Here is a 15,658-nt window from a genome sequence, read left to right as displayed (position 1 = left end):
TCCGTGCTGTAGGTGTAAACTAAACTAAATGAAATACAGTGACAGACTGTACTTTAAGCTTGTGCCCGTGTTTCCCAAACACAAACAGATTAAGCCCTGTCTTGAGCAGTGGGGGAGCATATAACAGATGCCGTAAGGCCTGACAACACAAAGCCAACTGATTCCACACTTCCGCTGATCATTACAATGATGAATTATATACATTGCAATATTTTCACAAATCTACTTCTGACCTTCATCAGAGCGTAAGATCATAAGAGCTGTCCCACTTAGGCGATTTTTTTAGGCGATTACAGGCGAGGTCGTCAGGGTGTCACCTGTATGGTCGTGAGTCGTCTCTTTAGCCGCCCAAAGAATCGTGGCGTTTTTCTGGTCGCTGCTGGGTTTTGAAAGGTTCAAAACATTTCGGCGACAGTTGGCTTGACGCCAATGAGCGTAGCGTGAATTCTCCTGACGTAGGTGCTGTCGTAGGTTGTCGCTGGTGCTGACCGGTGAATGCCATTGGCGACTACCTACGTCAACCGGCGACAGGTACCGGCGACAGGTACCAGCGACTGAATTGTCTTCAGGTGGACGTAGGTTGTCGTAGGTGTGGTCGTAGGTGGACGTCCTAATGGGTCGCCAGTTGTCGCTTGCCGTAGCTTGACGTCGACCAGGTGGTAGGTTATCGTAGACATTGTCGTAGTGGGGTCCAGTAGCCGTTTTTTTGGCGACCTGCAATGACTATGACAGTCACCTAAAAAACCGCCTAAGTGGTACAGGCCCATTAGGAGCAGAATTAGGCCCATGGCGTCTGCTCTGCCATTCAATCATAGCTGATCTATTTTTCCCTCTGAACGTCCATTCTCCTCCCTTCTCCCCATAACATAGACACCCTCACCAATCAAGAACCTCCAATCAATCTTCACTTCAAGAACACCCAATGATTCTCACCCCGGTCAATCCTCTTCTCCCCTCTCCCCTCCGGCACAAGAGACCACAGTTTGAAAGTGTGTAGCACCAGACTCACCACTACCCCTCCGTTATCAGTTTCCTGGATTGTCCTTCCATACACCAGGGTACAATCCCCATCTTCCAACCTACCTCATTGCAGATGCTGCCCTTTTTCTCTGTAACTAAGGTCATAAGGTCATGTGATAGGAGTGGAATTAGGCCATTCGGCCCATCATCTACTCCGCCATTCAATCATGGCTGATCTATCTCTCCCTCCTAGCCCCATTCTCCTGCCTTCTCCCCATAACCTCTGACACCTGTAAATGTAACACGACAGTGCTGTAACACTATATTCCGCACTCAGATATTTCTCTCTTTGCTCTATGTTGTACTTGTGTAGGGCTTGATGGTACTCATGTGTAGCATGACCTGATTTAATCGGATAGCATGCAAACCAGAGCCTTTCACTGTACCTCGGTACAATAAGAAGTCTGAAAAAAGGGTCTCGACCCGAAACGTCACCTATCCACGTTTGTCTATTTCCCACGAGAGACACTTCAGTCTGAAGAAGGGTTCTCGGCCCACCCTTTTTCTCCAGGGATGCTGCCTGACCTGCTGAGTAAGTTACTCCAACACTTTGTGCCTGTCCTCAATGATAAACCAATACCAATTCCAAAGCATCATTGATCAATCTATTGTACTGCAGGTGTAGAATTGTGGTTTGCAGTAGGTTGCTCCTGTGAACTGCAGTCGCTGTGAATTCTGATCCGACTTTATTTCACATTATAAACTCATCCACTGCTGGCCGGGTCTCCCTGCACCAACGTCAATGGGAAACTTAACACCACATACCCGGAGCTGTCTTGCCCCTTGGCTTGAACTATTAATGAAGAACATAGTATTCATTTCTATATGATACACATATGTGCTGTGTGTGGCCCAGTGTCATTATTTTTTTTTTCAATTACAATAGGTGCAGGAGTAGGCCATTCGGCCCTTCAAGCCAGCACCGCCATTCATATAACCATACAGCCATATAACAATTACAGCACGGAAACAGGCCATCTCGGCCCTTCTAGTCCGTGCCGAACACTAACTCTCATCTAGTCCCATCTACCTGCACTCAGACCATAACCCTTCATTCCTTTCCCGTCCATATACCTATCCAATTTATTTTTAAATGATAAAATCGAACCTGCCTCCACCACCTTCACTGGAAGCTCATTCCACACAGCTACCACTCTCTGAGTAAAGAAGTTCCCCCTCATGTTACCCCTAAACTTCTGTCCCTTAATTCTCAAATCATGTCCTCTTGTTTGAATCTTCCCTACTCTCAATGGAAAAAGCTTATCCACGTCAACTCTATTTATCCCTCTCATAATTTTAAAGTCCCCCCTTAACCTTCTGCACTCCAAAGAATAAACATAGAAATAGAAACATAGAAATTAGGTGCAGGAGTAGGTCATTCGGCCCTTCGAGCCTGCACCACCATTCAATATGATCATGGCTGATCATCCTATCTTGTTCAACCTTTCTCTGTAACTTAGGTGATAAAACCCAGGCAACATTCTAGTAAATCTCCTCTGTACTCTCTCTATTTTGTTGACATCTTTCCTATAATATGGCGACCAGAATTGTACACCATATTCCAGAATTGGTCTCACCAATGCCCTGTACAATTTAACATTACATCCCAACTTCTATACTCCATGCTCTGATTTATAAAAGCCAGCACATCAAAAGCTTTCTTTACCACCCTATCTACATGAGATTCCACCTTCAGGGAACTGTGCACAGTTATTCCTAGATCACTCTGTTCTACTGCATTCCTCAATTCCCTACCATTTACCATGTAGTCCTATTTTTATTTGTCCTACCAAGATGTAGCATCTCACACTTATCAGCATTAAACTCCATCTGCCATCTTTCAGCCCACTCTTCCAAATGGCCTAAATTTCTCTGTAGACTTTGAAAACCTAGTTCATTATCCACAACACCACCTATCTTAGTATCATCTGCATACTTACTAATCCAATTTATCACACCATCATCCAGATCATTGATTTATATGACAAACAACAGTGGACCCAACACAGATCCCTAAGGCACCCCACTAGTTACCGGCCTCCAACCTGACAAACAGTTATCCACTATTACTCTCTGGCTTCTCCCATTCAGCCACTGTTGAATCCATCTTGCTACTCCACTATTAATACCCAAAAATTGAACCTTCTTAACCAACCTTGCATGTGGAACCTTGTCAAAGGCCTTACTGAAGTCCATATAGACAACATCCACCGCTTTACCCTCATCAATTTCCCTAGTAACCTCTTCAAAAAATTCAAGAAGATAAGTCAAACATGACCTTCCAGGCACAAATCCATGTTGACTGTTCCTAATCAGACCCTGTTTGTCCAGATGCTTATATATATTATCTCTAAGTATTCTTTCCATTAATTTGCCCACCACTGACGTCAAACTAACAGGTCTATAATTGCTAAGTTTACTCTTAGAACCCTTTTTAAACAATGGAACAACATGCGCAGTACGCCAATCCTCGGGGACTATTCCCGTTTCTAATGACATTTGAAATATTTCTGTCATAGCCCCTGCTATTTCTACACTAACTTCCCTCAATGTCCTAGGGAATATCCTGTCAGGACCTGGAGACTTATCCAATGTGATCATAGCTGATCATCCCCAATCAGTACCCAGTTCCTGCCTTCTCCCCATATCCCCTGACTTTTAAGAGCCCTATCTAGCTCTCTCTTGAAAGTATCCAGAGAACCGGCCTCCACCGTCCTCTGAGGCAGAGAATTCCACAGACTCACCACTCTCTGTGACAAAAAGTGTTTCCTCGACTCCGTTCTAAATGGCTTACTCCTTATTCTTAAACTGTGGCCCCTGGTTCTGGACTCCCCCAACATCGGGAACATGTTTCCTGCCTCTAGCGTGTCCAAACCCTTAACAACTGTATGTACTGGGAAGGTATACCGGCACGTCTAACGTGACACATATGTTTATTAATCATGCATAACCAATGCTTAACGTAAGTGAATGCACTCGGGCATTTATTTGTTAAGAATTAGAGTTCGGTTAGGTTGAGAGATACAGCACGGAAACAGGCCCTTCTGCCTAGAGTCCACGCCTATTATTGATCACCCGTTCACACTAGTTCCACATTATCCCACTTTCTCATCCACTCCCTACAATTTACAGAAGCCAATTAAACTACAAACCCGCACGTCTTCGGGACGTGGGAGGAACCTGGAGGAAACCCACGCGGTCACAGGGAGAACGTGCAAACTCCACAGAGACAGCACCTGAAGTCAGGATCGAACCCGAGTCTATCGCACTGTGAGGCAGCAACTCTACCTGCTACCCCACTGTGGTCACAGGGAGAACGTGCAAACTCCACACAGACAGCACCTGAGGACAGGATCAAATCCACATCCACAACTCTCTGCATCCTGACTACGAGTGCTGTCAGTACCGAGTTTGCACGTTCTCCCTGCGACCGGCGTGGGTTTTCCACGGGTGCTCCGGTTTCCTCCCATATCCCAAAGACGCGCAGGTTTGTAGGTTAATCGGCCCTCTGTAAATTGCCCCCTAGTGTGCAGGGAGTGGTGGGGAAAGTGGGATAACGTACCTAGAACTACTGTGAACGGGCGATCGCTGGTCGGCGTGGGCTGAAGGGCCTGTTTCCCTGCTGTATCTCTAAACTAAACTAAAGTGCGAGGTGATGTCGGAGGCCACCCTACATTTGAAGCTGTCTGCTGGTGAATGTGGGTCACACTACAGAGGCCACAAAGGGTTAAGTACTTTGCTTTTGAGACAATATTTGTCACAGTCAAATTGTTCTGTATCAACAAGGTACATTGACAGGAAAAGTCAAGGCAGCCCAGATGTACCAGCGTGCTGTGTTATTAAAGTCGCTGAATCAACAGCGGCCGCTGAAAGAGGTGCTTTTCTTCACAAAGCTGAATCAACAACAATTTCTTGTTCAGTCCATTTGATGCCGTGCGCATAATTAAACTAGTGCATAGAGGTTGTGATTTACAGGAAAAAATATTAATTTGATCACTAAATCACACGGCCTGTGTGACACACCGTTGCTTGCCCACTGGAAGATCATTGCAGGCGGTGTAGAATCAGAGGGTTTAACAGCACAAAAGGCCGTTTGGCCCATCGCATCAATGCTAGCTGAAGAAAACCGATGTAGATTCATCCTACTGTACAACTTGCCGGTAATGGCACTTTCGAGTTTCGAGATACAGCATGGAAACAGGCCCCTCGGCCTACCGAGCCCACGCCGACCATCGACCACCCATTCACACCAGTTCTACGTTACCCCACTTTCTCATCCTTCACACTCGTTGGAAATTTACAGAGGGCCGATTAACCGACAAACACGCACGTCTTTAGAATGTGGGAGGAAACCGGAGAAAACCCACGCGGGTCACAGGGAGAACGAACAAACTCCGCACGCAGGCAGCACCCGAGGTCAGGATCGAACCCGGGTCTCTGGCGCTGTGAGGCTCAGAGACGCTTGGACAGATACCTGGATAGGAAATGGTTCAGAAGGCTCTGGGCCAAATGAAGGCAAATGAGATGAGCCCAGTTTGTCAACTTGGTGGGCCTGGGCACGGTGGGTCAAAGAAGCAGTCATGGAGGGAGAAGGCTAAAACCTCCTGAACATCGTGGAGAACCAGAGGCCGTGTATAAATGAGGAGTTTGAAGAAATTAACATCAGTAAAAAATTAGTGTGTGGGAAAAATGTTAGTAATGGCACTACATGGCAATATATCCTGAAGATTTAAATACTTTAAACCTGGGGTTTTGCACATTACAGTGAAATTATTTCTCAATCTTTTAAACCCAAGGGAATATAGACGGAAGAAGGACTACGACCCGAAACGTCACCTATCCATGTTCTCCACAGATGCTGCCTGACCCGCTGAGTTACTCCAGCACTCTGTGAAACGTCACCTATCCATGTTCTCCACAGATGCTGCCTGACCCGCTGAGTTACTCCAGCACTCTGTGTCTATCTTCAGAATATAAGAACAGTTTAATTTGTCTTTGTACGACAAAGCAGCTGTTCCAGGAAACGATCCATTAACTGAGCCCACATCTGTATATTCTCCGTGATCCTGTGCACGCTGATGTTTGCCAATGCTATGTGTTGGACGCATTGCCAAAGATCTTCTGAAAGTTCATAAGTGATAGGATAAGAATTAGGCCATTCGGCCCATCAAGTCTACTCCACCATTCAATCATGGCTGATCTATCTCTCCCTCCTAACCCCATTCCCCTGCCTTCTCTCCATAACCCCTGACACCCGTACTAATCAAGAATCTATCTGTCTCTGCCTTAAAAATATCCATTGACTTGGCCTCCACAGCCTTCTGTGGCAGAATATGATACATAAACTGGCAGCTACGGAGACAGTAGATGTACTATTGACATCTCCCATTACTCCTTAGATTCTAGAACAGTTCTCAGGGATTAGTGAGCTTAAATTTGTTACCTTACACATATGAGAGGAGGGAGAGAATAAAGAGGTCGGCACGGTGGCGCAGCGGTAGAGTTGCTGCCTTGCAGCGCCAGAGACCCGGGTTCGATCCAGACTACAGGTGCTGTCTGTACGGAGTTTGTACGTTCTCCCCGTGACCGTATGGGGTTTCTCACTCGGTTCCGGTTTCTTCCCACGCTCCAAAGACGTGCAGGTATGTAGGTAAATTGGCTTGGTGTAAAGTGTAAACTTGTCCCTGGTGTGTGTTAATGTGTGGGGATCGTTGGTCGGTGTGGACTCAGTGGGCTGAAGGGCATGTTTCCGTGCTGTAACTCTAAACTAAACTGAAAAAACACCTTCTATCCCAATAACTGGGTCATTCTAGTGTCTATTAAGAACGAAGTGGTAGACACAAGGAACTGGAGGCGCCAGTTTACAACAAAAAAAGACACAAAGTGCTGGAGTAACTCAGCGGGCCACGCAGCGTCTCTGGAGAACGTGGATAGGTGACGTTTTGGGTCGGAACCCTTGTTCAGATTGGAAGTGGGCACTTGGAGGGGACTGTTAAGAGACTGGACAAGGCAACACGGATTTACGATTGGGAAATCATTCTCTGACAAATCTCCTGGAACCTATTTGAGGATGCAACCCGCAGAATAGAGTCTGGTTTAGTTCAGTTTAGTTTAGTTTATTATTGTCAGGTGTACCAAGGTAGAATGAAAAGCTTTTGTTGTGTGCTATCCAATCAGCGGAAAATACTATATAGACAATAGATAATAGACAATAGGTGCAGGAGTAGGCCATTCGGCCCTTCGAGCCAGCACCGCCATTCAATGTGATCATGGCTGATCATCCCCAATCAGTACCCCTGTTCCTGCCTTCTCCCCATATCCCCTGACTCCGCTATCTAACTCTCTCTTGAAAGCATCCAGAGAACCGGCCTCCACCGCCCGCATTCATTGTACAATTGGAAACATAGAAACATAGAAAATAGGTGCAGGAGTAGGCCATTCGCCCCTTCGAGCCTGCACCGCCATTCAATATGATCATGGCTGATCATCCAACTCAGTATCCTGTACCTGCCTTCTCTCCATACCCCCTGATCCCTTTAGCCACAAGGGCCACATCTAACTCCCTCTTAAATATAGCCAATGAACTGGCCTCAGAGAATGCCACAGATTCATCACTCTCTGTGTAAAAAATGTTTTTCTCATCTCGGTCCTAAAAGATTTCCCCCTTATCCTTAAACTGTGACCCCTTGTTCTGGACTTGTCAATTGTAAAAGGGTAGGGGTCTTGTACTGCTGAGGTCAATAATAGATAGTTTAATGGATAGTTTAGGCCCACCACAACAGATTATTCTCGATCACCTCTAGTCATTTCCAACTATGTTGAGAATTTACTTGCTACTACTGTTGTTTCCTATCAATCAAACATTCTCCTATCTAGGTCAATAATTTGTCTTTAATTTCAACCCCCAATCTAATATTAAAACGTTTCTCCACATTACACAGGAAATTCTTTTATATTCAAGGAATGAACACATTTCCAAATTGTTGAAATTAAACATGAATTAAAACTGAATATCCACTGTTCTCAGTACTATTGGGCCATTGGAATTAAAACAACTTTAATTTAGAAGCATTAAGATCATAGAGCAGGGAAGAACACAAACAATGAACTTTAATCAGAGTATAGGAGGGAAATGATAAACTAGGTGCGTGATGCGTCCACTTTATTTGTCACATACATGAATGGAATATAAACGAATCCGATCAAGCTGTCCACAGTACACGGATAAAGGCTATAACATTTAGTGCAAGATATAACCTTGCAATAAAACCCGATTAAAGATAGTTCAACAGTCTGCAGTGAGGTCGATGGGAGGTCAGGGCCACACTCTAGCTGATGAGAGGACGGTTCGGTTGCCTGATAACAGCTGGGAAGAAACTGCCCCTGAATGCGGAAGGGGGGCGTTTTCAAGTTTCTGTAACCCATAAGGTATATTCGGGCTTTCAGAAGGTGCCTGAATAAGGGTCCCGACCCGAAACGTCACCCATTCCTTCTCTCCAGAGACGCCCGCCGCCTGTCCCGCTGAGTTACCCCAGCTTATTGTGTCTGTCTTCGGTGTAAACCAGCATCTGCAGTTCCTTCCTGCACAACTTACTAAACATTCCGGCTGCATTCTCCTCCAATGTGACAAACAGCAGATGCTACGGAAGAATTTATAAAGAGGAGGATGTGAGTTTTTAAACCGTTGCTGCACAGATTGAGACCGTCTGTGGAGTGGAGTGGGTAATGTCGGATTTGAACGTTAGACCCTGCTCCCTACAATCGGTAATTGGATAGCAGCAGCAAGCATGTCCTCGTGTGTCAAAGACTGGAATAATAACTCACAGATCATTTTCTTGCCAACTTTATTTAATGACAGCTGATTAAACGTGCAGGAGAAGCAGCCCGATATAGTTTTGAAACGCAGCACCAAAAATCTGTCTCCAAGGATAAATCGAAATATTTTCTCTGGAAAAAATCCATCAGGGATGTACTCTGGTTTACAAAAATAAATCAGAGGAAAGAACTGGGATATGGTGCGTAAAAACAACTGTTAATTGCAACGTGCCATGGAGTTCATGGAAACAGGCACAAGCTTGTGCAGAAAGCAGTCGGCTCTGCTGGTGTCAGCCAAACAACTTCCTTCCTTTGAGTGACAAAACTCTATCCTTGTGTAACTGCATATGGCAAGGCTAAACTTCTGAGCTGATTAAAATTCCATTTGAAATAACGATAGCCTGGCAAAACTCCCTTCTGTCAGGCATTTACAATTTTGCAAAATCATTTGGCTATCCAACTAGAGGCCAACGTGCGTTGGCTTCCCCAATATATTTAGTTTTAGAGATACAGCGCAGAAACAGGCCCTTTGGCCGACCAGCGATCCCCGCACATTAACAAACACTATGCTACACACAGTTGGGACCATTTTTATCTTTACCAAGCCAATTGACCTACAAACCTCCACGTCTTTGGAGTGTGGCAGGAAACCGAGCATCTCGGAGAAAACCCACGCGGTCAGGGGGAGAACGTGCAAACTCCGTACAGGAAACTGGGTCTCAGGCACTGCATTCGATGTGAGGCACCAACTCTACCGCTGCGCCACTGTGCTGCCATATCTAGCCTGATTGGGGCCTCTATGTTCTACGGGGGTTGGTTAGGAATTATGCTCATTTGAAAATTTATACACTGATGTTCGAAAAGTATCAGAATAGTTTTAAAGTTCCATAATGTAGAACAGTGGGTGTCCAACTACTGGCCCAAGGGGTCCAATCCAGCCCGCTGGATGATTTGGGGAATATATATATATATATTCACGACCATTTAGAAACATAGAAACATAGAAAATAGGTGCAGGAGTAGGCCCTTCGGCCCTTCAAGCCGAATGGCCTATTATGTATCTGTACGGCAGCTGCTCTCTCTCTCTCGCCGCCCTCTCTCTCTCCCACCGCTGTCCGTGCCGCCGGCAGCGGCGCGCACGTCCTCCGCTCCGTGATTGGCCCGCGGTTGCCCCCTGTAACCACTGTCAAACAGACAAGATGGTGGCGCTGAGCTCCCCTTGGCCTCGGGCGCGTACACGACTGATCCGGCCCGCAGGAAGTCGTATTTTGCCCAATCCGGCTCGTGACCTAAAATGAGTTTGACACCCCTGATGTAAAGGGACATTTTAGTCAGAAGGCAGAGAATGGGGAGACATGGAAAGTTTGCAAGCAGATTAAATAGTTTAACGACATTCTATTAAACGTTATCCTTTGATCATGTTTCTGTACACTGTGGACGGCTAGATTGTAATCATGTATGATCTTTCTGCTATACCAGCACCTGCAGTTCCTTCCTGCCCATTTAAAATCTCAGGTGAAGGCTAAATGTATAAACCAACAAAGAATATTCTCAGAGGAGGATAGAAAATGCCAACGAGAACCTTCACAGCCTCGTTGACCAACCGCTTGTAAAATGACTGAATGCTCCTTTACAAGGAGGTGTCCCACAGCCATGGGAAACTGATTTATCCCAACAATTTCTCTCTCTTTGTAGCACAGGTGAAGGACACTTGTCAAGGAATAGATTGATTCCAGATAGGTCCACAAATGCCAGGCCTGTGAACTTTGAAGTCGCTCCCAAAATTGGTTTAGGTGGATCTGCTAGCCCTTTCATGAAGACCAGAAGACCAGAAGCATCTGCTGCTGATATTTCACGTGCCAAGTCCCGTATTCCTCGGCGTGTGAAGATTCATCTCACCATCCCAACTCTCCCACCTGTCACTAAAAGTGCTCTTTATCTCATCTCCAATATTTTCACATCAAATATTATTAGAAAGTGGGGCGGCACTGTAGCGCAGCGGGTAGAGCTGCTGCCTCACAGCACCAGAGACCCGGGTTCGATCGTGATCTCATGTGCTGTATGTGTAGAGTTGTTGTGTAAGTTGTTGGGTTTTATCCGCGTGCCCCGGTTTCCTCTCACATCCCAAAGACGTGCGGGTTTGTCGGTATATTCAGCACTCTGGTACTTTTCTCTTTGCACTATGTGTTGTACTTGTGTGTGGTTTACAATAATGGAGAGCATAAGAAGATTAGCAGCAGAATTAGGTAATCCGGCTCATCAAGTCTACTCCGCCATTCAATTGTGGCTGATCTATCTCTCCCTCCTAACCCCATTCTCCTGCCTTCTCCCATAACCTCTGACACCCGTACTAATCAAGATTCTATCAATCTCTGCCACTGTATATATCCACTGACTTGTGGCCTCCACATCCTTCAGTGGCAAAGAATTCCACAGACTCACCACCCTCTGACTAAAGAAATTCCTCCCCATCTCCTTCCTAAAAGAACGTCCTTTGATTCTGAGGGTGTGACCTCTAGTACTAGACTCTCCCACTGGTGGAAACATCCTCTCCACATCCACTCTATCCAAGCCTTTCACTATTCTGTACGTTTCAATGAGGTCCCCCCTCATTCTTCTAAACCCCAGCGAGTGCAGGCCCAGTGGCGACAAATTCTCATGATATGTGAACCCACTCGTTACTGAGATCAGTTGGAATTAGGATTCTTGGGATTGTGTGTGAGGTCTTCCTCAAACAATGTTAAACTTTGGAAGATTGTACAAATCCTGCAGAATCTAGGGGTGAATTAATTGATCATTTTTATTGCAGACAAAAGCAATCTACAAATGCAGGATTGGATTGAATTCCCCGAGCTGGCATTGTATTGCAGAAACATATAATGCATGCATGTCCTGCAAAGTTGTGATGAGGTGTACATTGCAAATTTAGTACAGAGTTTAGAGATACAGCAGGGAAATAGGCCCTTCAGCCCATTGAGTCTGTGCCAGCCACTGATCACCCGTTCTAAGTTATCCCCCACTTTCGCATCCACCTCCTACATAATTGGGGCAATTTCTACCGAGGCCAATTAACCTCCAAATCTGCACGTCATTGGGATGTGGGAGGAAACCGGAGCACCCGGAAAACGACCCACGCGGTCACAGGGAGAACGTTCAAACTCCAAAGCTACTAATAAAAGGGATCAATCACCCTGCACGATCTTCCTTGTGAGTTGTGTCGATGATCCGAAAAAACAACCTATCCCTTCCTAAACCATCATCTGAACCAACCCCTTCCCTTTTGACCGTGTCCGTGTGGATGGGTTTTGTACTGAGAATCCCATCGACAAATGTATCTGGAGCTTTACAACCATCTGGGTCAGAGCACCAACCCATTTGGGACACCTTTGTGATTAGCACTATGCCAATAATTTATACTATAGTGTCATACCTTTGGCCCAACTTGCCCACACCAACCAACTTGTCCCGTCTACACTAGTCCCACCTGCCTGCGCGTAACCCATATCTCTCTAAACCTGTCCTATCCATGTACCTGTCTAAATGTTTCTTAAATGCTGCAATGGTACCAGCCATAAATGTACTCAACGTTCACCTGAATGTTCTCAATAAACTCAAAGCCGCTGCCACTATCAATAGCTGTTACAGTGCCAAGTTTCTGGGCTTGCCTAGTTCCACCGTGACTTTGAGCTCAAGATGTTTTCTAAACACATTCTGAAAAGTTGAAGAACTCGGAATGGTTTCAATTACATTCCCCTCCACAACGAGTCAGGAATGTTTCTTGGGACATAACAAAAGATGATTTCTGTGTAACAGGACACAGAGTGCTGGAGTATCTCAGCAGGTCAGGCAGCGTCTCTGGAGAGCATGGATAGGCAACGTTTCGGGTCAGGACCTTTCTTCAGCCTGAAGAAGGGTCCCGACCTGAAACATCAACTCATCATCTCCTACCAAATTATTAGAAGAAGATTTTACAATATTTAAAAGATGTATGGACAGGTGCATGGATAGTAAAGTTTGGAGGGATATGGGCCAAATGCAGGCAAGACTAGCTTAGATGGGATAGCTTGGTTAGAATGGACGAGGTTCCGTGCTGCATAGCTCCGTAAGACCATCATCATCATCATCATCGTTGAAAACATCAGCGACGCAGTGGTGCTGGTTTCCAACGGGAACGGTGATGGACCCACCACACATCTCTATCCTCCAGTTCCTGCCGACTTCCGCCGCTGGAAGTATAGGATTTTGGTGTGTGTGTGTGTTTATCATCATTCCTTACAATGCCGTGTACGACAGTGATCGCAACTTCTACTGAAGTGTGGATGGCCGTTGGCTCGCGAGGAGCTCATCCGTCCTTTGACAGGTCTTGTTTATGGTCCTGCTGGGGGTCCACAGCCCCCTCCTCACCTGGCAAACCAGGTGGGGGAGACGGTTTAGTCGCCGACTATCCGACCATGGAGCAGGTAGTACAGGATTACATGGTACCCGTGGCGGGGGGAACTCCCCCCAACCTGACCTAAGAGATCAATAAGATACAGGAGCATTCGACCCATTGAGTCTATTCTGCCATTTGATCATGGCTGATCTATTTTTCCCTCGCAACCCCGTGCTCCTGCCTGCTCCTCATAATCTTTGATGCCTTTACTAGTCAGGGACTTACAATACCCAATGACTTGGCCTCCACCACCGTCTGTGGCAATGAATTCCACAGATTCTCCACTCTCTGGCTAAAGAAATACATCCTCATGGCCATTCTAAAGATACTGTACATCCTTTTATTCTGAGGCTGGGCCTCAAATTCTAGGAGATCAGTGGACTGGGCTTACACCAGTTGAAGGTGTAACTCAAGGTGCAGGTAAGAGTGGATTTTCACACCTACGCATTTACAAAGTAACAAAGGAATTTCAAGAGTGCAGAATACCACCAGTCAGTCTCTTCAGCCTGAAGAAGGGTCCCAATCTGAAACATCAAACTCATCATCTCCAACCAAATTATTAGAAGAAGATTTTACAATATTTAAAAGATGTATGGACAGGTGCATGGATAGGAAAGTTTGGAGGGATATGGGCCAAATGCAGGCAAGACTAGCTTAGATGGGATAGCTTGGTTAGAATGGACGATATTCCGTCTCTAACCAGGCCTTGGCACTCAATACTAAGTGGCCCAGGCATCACCCGACTGGCTAAGTTTGCTATCAGTAAATGCTTGATGTTGATAAACTGAGCATATCCTGTTTATTCTCCACCGAAAAGCTTTAGAAGTCTAAATGTAGTTCTCTGTGAAAAACACCCTGAGCAAAATGCACACCATGACGTATCCACTCATTATATATAGAAACAAAGAACTGCAGATGCTGGCTCATACCAAACATAGACACATGATTGAATAGTGGGGTAAAATTGATGGGCCGAAAGGCCTAATTCTGTTCCTATCACATGAACATGAACAAAGTGCTGGAGCAACTCAGAAGGTCAGACATCATCTCTAGAGAATAAAGGGCACGTAAACGCGCACGTCGTGCGTCGTGGCGCGTAAATGATGTCGGGTAAATTACGCGCAAGCGACGCCCAAGTGGGACAAGCTCTTAAGAAGGGTCTCCTCCCAAAACGCCACCCATCCATGTTCTCCGGAGATGCTGCCTGTCCCGCTGAGTTACTCCAGCACTTTGTGTCTATCCATTCATTAAACATAATGTACTTGCTGGTGCCAACAGTTACATTGCATTCTATTCCAAGTGAGGTTCCTGAGATTTGTATGAGACATTCTACCCACTCAGGTTACAAACTACATCTCCGCCGTAAGGCAATGGTTTTCAAATTATTTTTTGGTTTAATCACAAAAAAAACACAAAGTGCTTGAGTAACTCAGTGGTTCAGGCAGCAAATGAACAAAGTCCAGATCTCAAATATTGCCTGCCTGTGTTCTCCAGAGATGCTGTCTCACCTGCTGAATGACTCCAGCACTTTGTGTCTTTTTTTGTGAATCAGTTTCCTTTACCCACTCCGTCTTAGGGCTTTGTTACAGGGCTGATGGTCAGGCTGTTGAGTTTAGTTTAGTTTAGTTTGCAGATACAGCATGGAAACAGGCCTTTCGGCCCATTGAGTCTGCAGCGACAAGCGATCCCCGTACACTAACATTGTCCTACGCACACTAGGGAAATTTACAATCTTTGCAAACGCCAATCAACCCACGAACCTGCACGTCTTTGGAGTGTGGGAGGAAACCGGAGCACCCGGAGAAAACCCACATGGTCACGGGGAGAACGTACAAACTCCGTGCAGACAGCGAAATCTGTGCCGCCATCAAAATTCAGATGAATTATTAAATGTGCTTTGAGGCAGATGCAAATGTCACAGGGTGCCATTCTGGAGCCGAGCAGGGGACAGCTCTCCCTGTTAGTCTAATCAATATTTACTCTACAAACAATATCAATATCATGGACTCTCCGAGCATTCACACACTGTTACTGGCAGCGGAGTACACGAGAAAAAATAGCTTGTCAACTCTGCCCTCGTTGTTTCCACAACCAACTGTGCTCAGCGATGGGTTTATTTTGACAAAACATATGGTACTTTAGCTCCAAGAATATTTCAGAAATCTTTGGAGTAGATTTCACACAGTGAAAACAATTTGCGTTTGCAAGATATGCACTTTATGGAGACGTGCCCAGGCTAAATATCAGCTCTGATGCTCTTTGGCAGAGGAACGTGAGACGGGTCGGAACTCCAGCCAGCTTAGACCATCTGTACATGAGTCCGTTTGTGATGCAGTTGATTTAATCTTTCACTCAGTTGGTTCCAGTTTTGGATCACGGAGCCTTGAGATT

The 15,658-nt window shown here is 45.7% G+C and overlaps 2 protein-coding genes across 4 annotated transcripts in view; one reads left to right on the top strand and one right to left on the bottom strand.

Moving 5' to 3' along the window:
- The window catches only part of c22h7orf50 (chromosome 22 C7orf50 homolog), a 186,086-nt gene that overhangs the window by 20,838 nt on the left and 149,590 nt on the right, over nt 1-15,658 (bottom strand). The gene's annotated exons all lie outside the window — the stretch shown is intronic.
- gpr146 (G protein-coupled receptor 146) overlaps nt 1-15,658 on the top strand; it is a 57,980-nt gene that overhangs the window by 3,398 nt on the left and 38,924 nt on the right. The window lies entirely within an intron of this gene.

This window comes from Amblyraja radiata, chromosome 22 (assembly GCF_010909765.2).
Source record: "Amblyraja radiata isolate CabotCenter1 chromosome 22, sAmbRad1.1.pri, whole genome shotgun sequence".
In the NCBI taxonomy this organism is placed as follows: domain Eukaryota; kingdom Metazoa; phylum Chordata; class Chondrichthyes; order Rajiformes; family Rajidae; genus Amblyraja; species Amblyraja radiata.
Note: the sequence above shows the minus strand (reverse complement) of the source record. Positions and strands in the feature narration are given on the sequence as shown.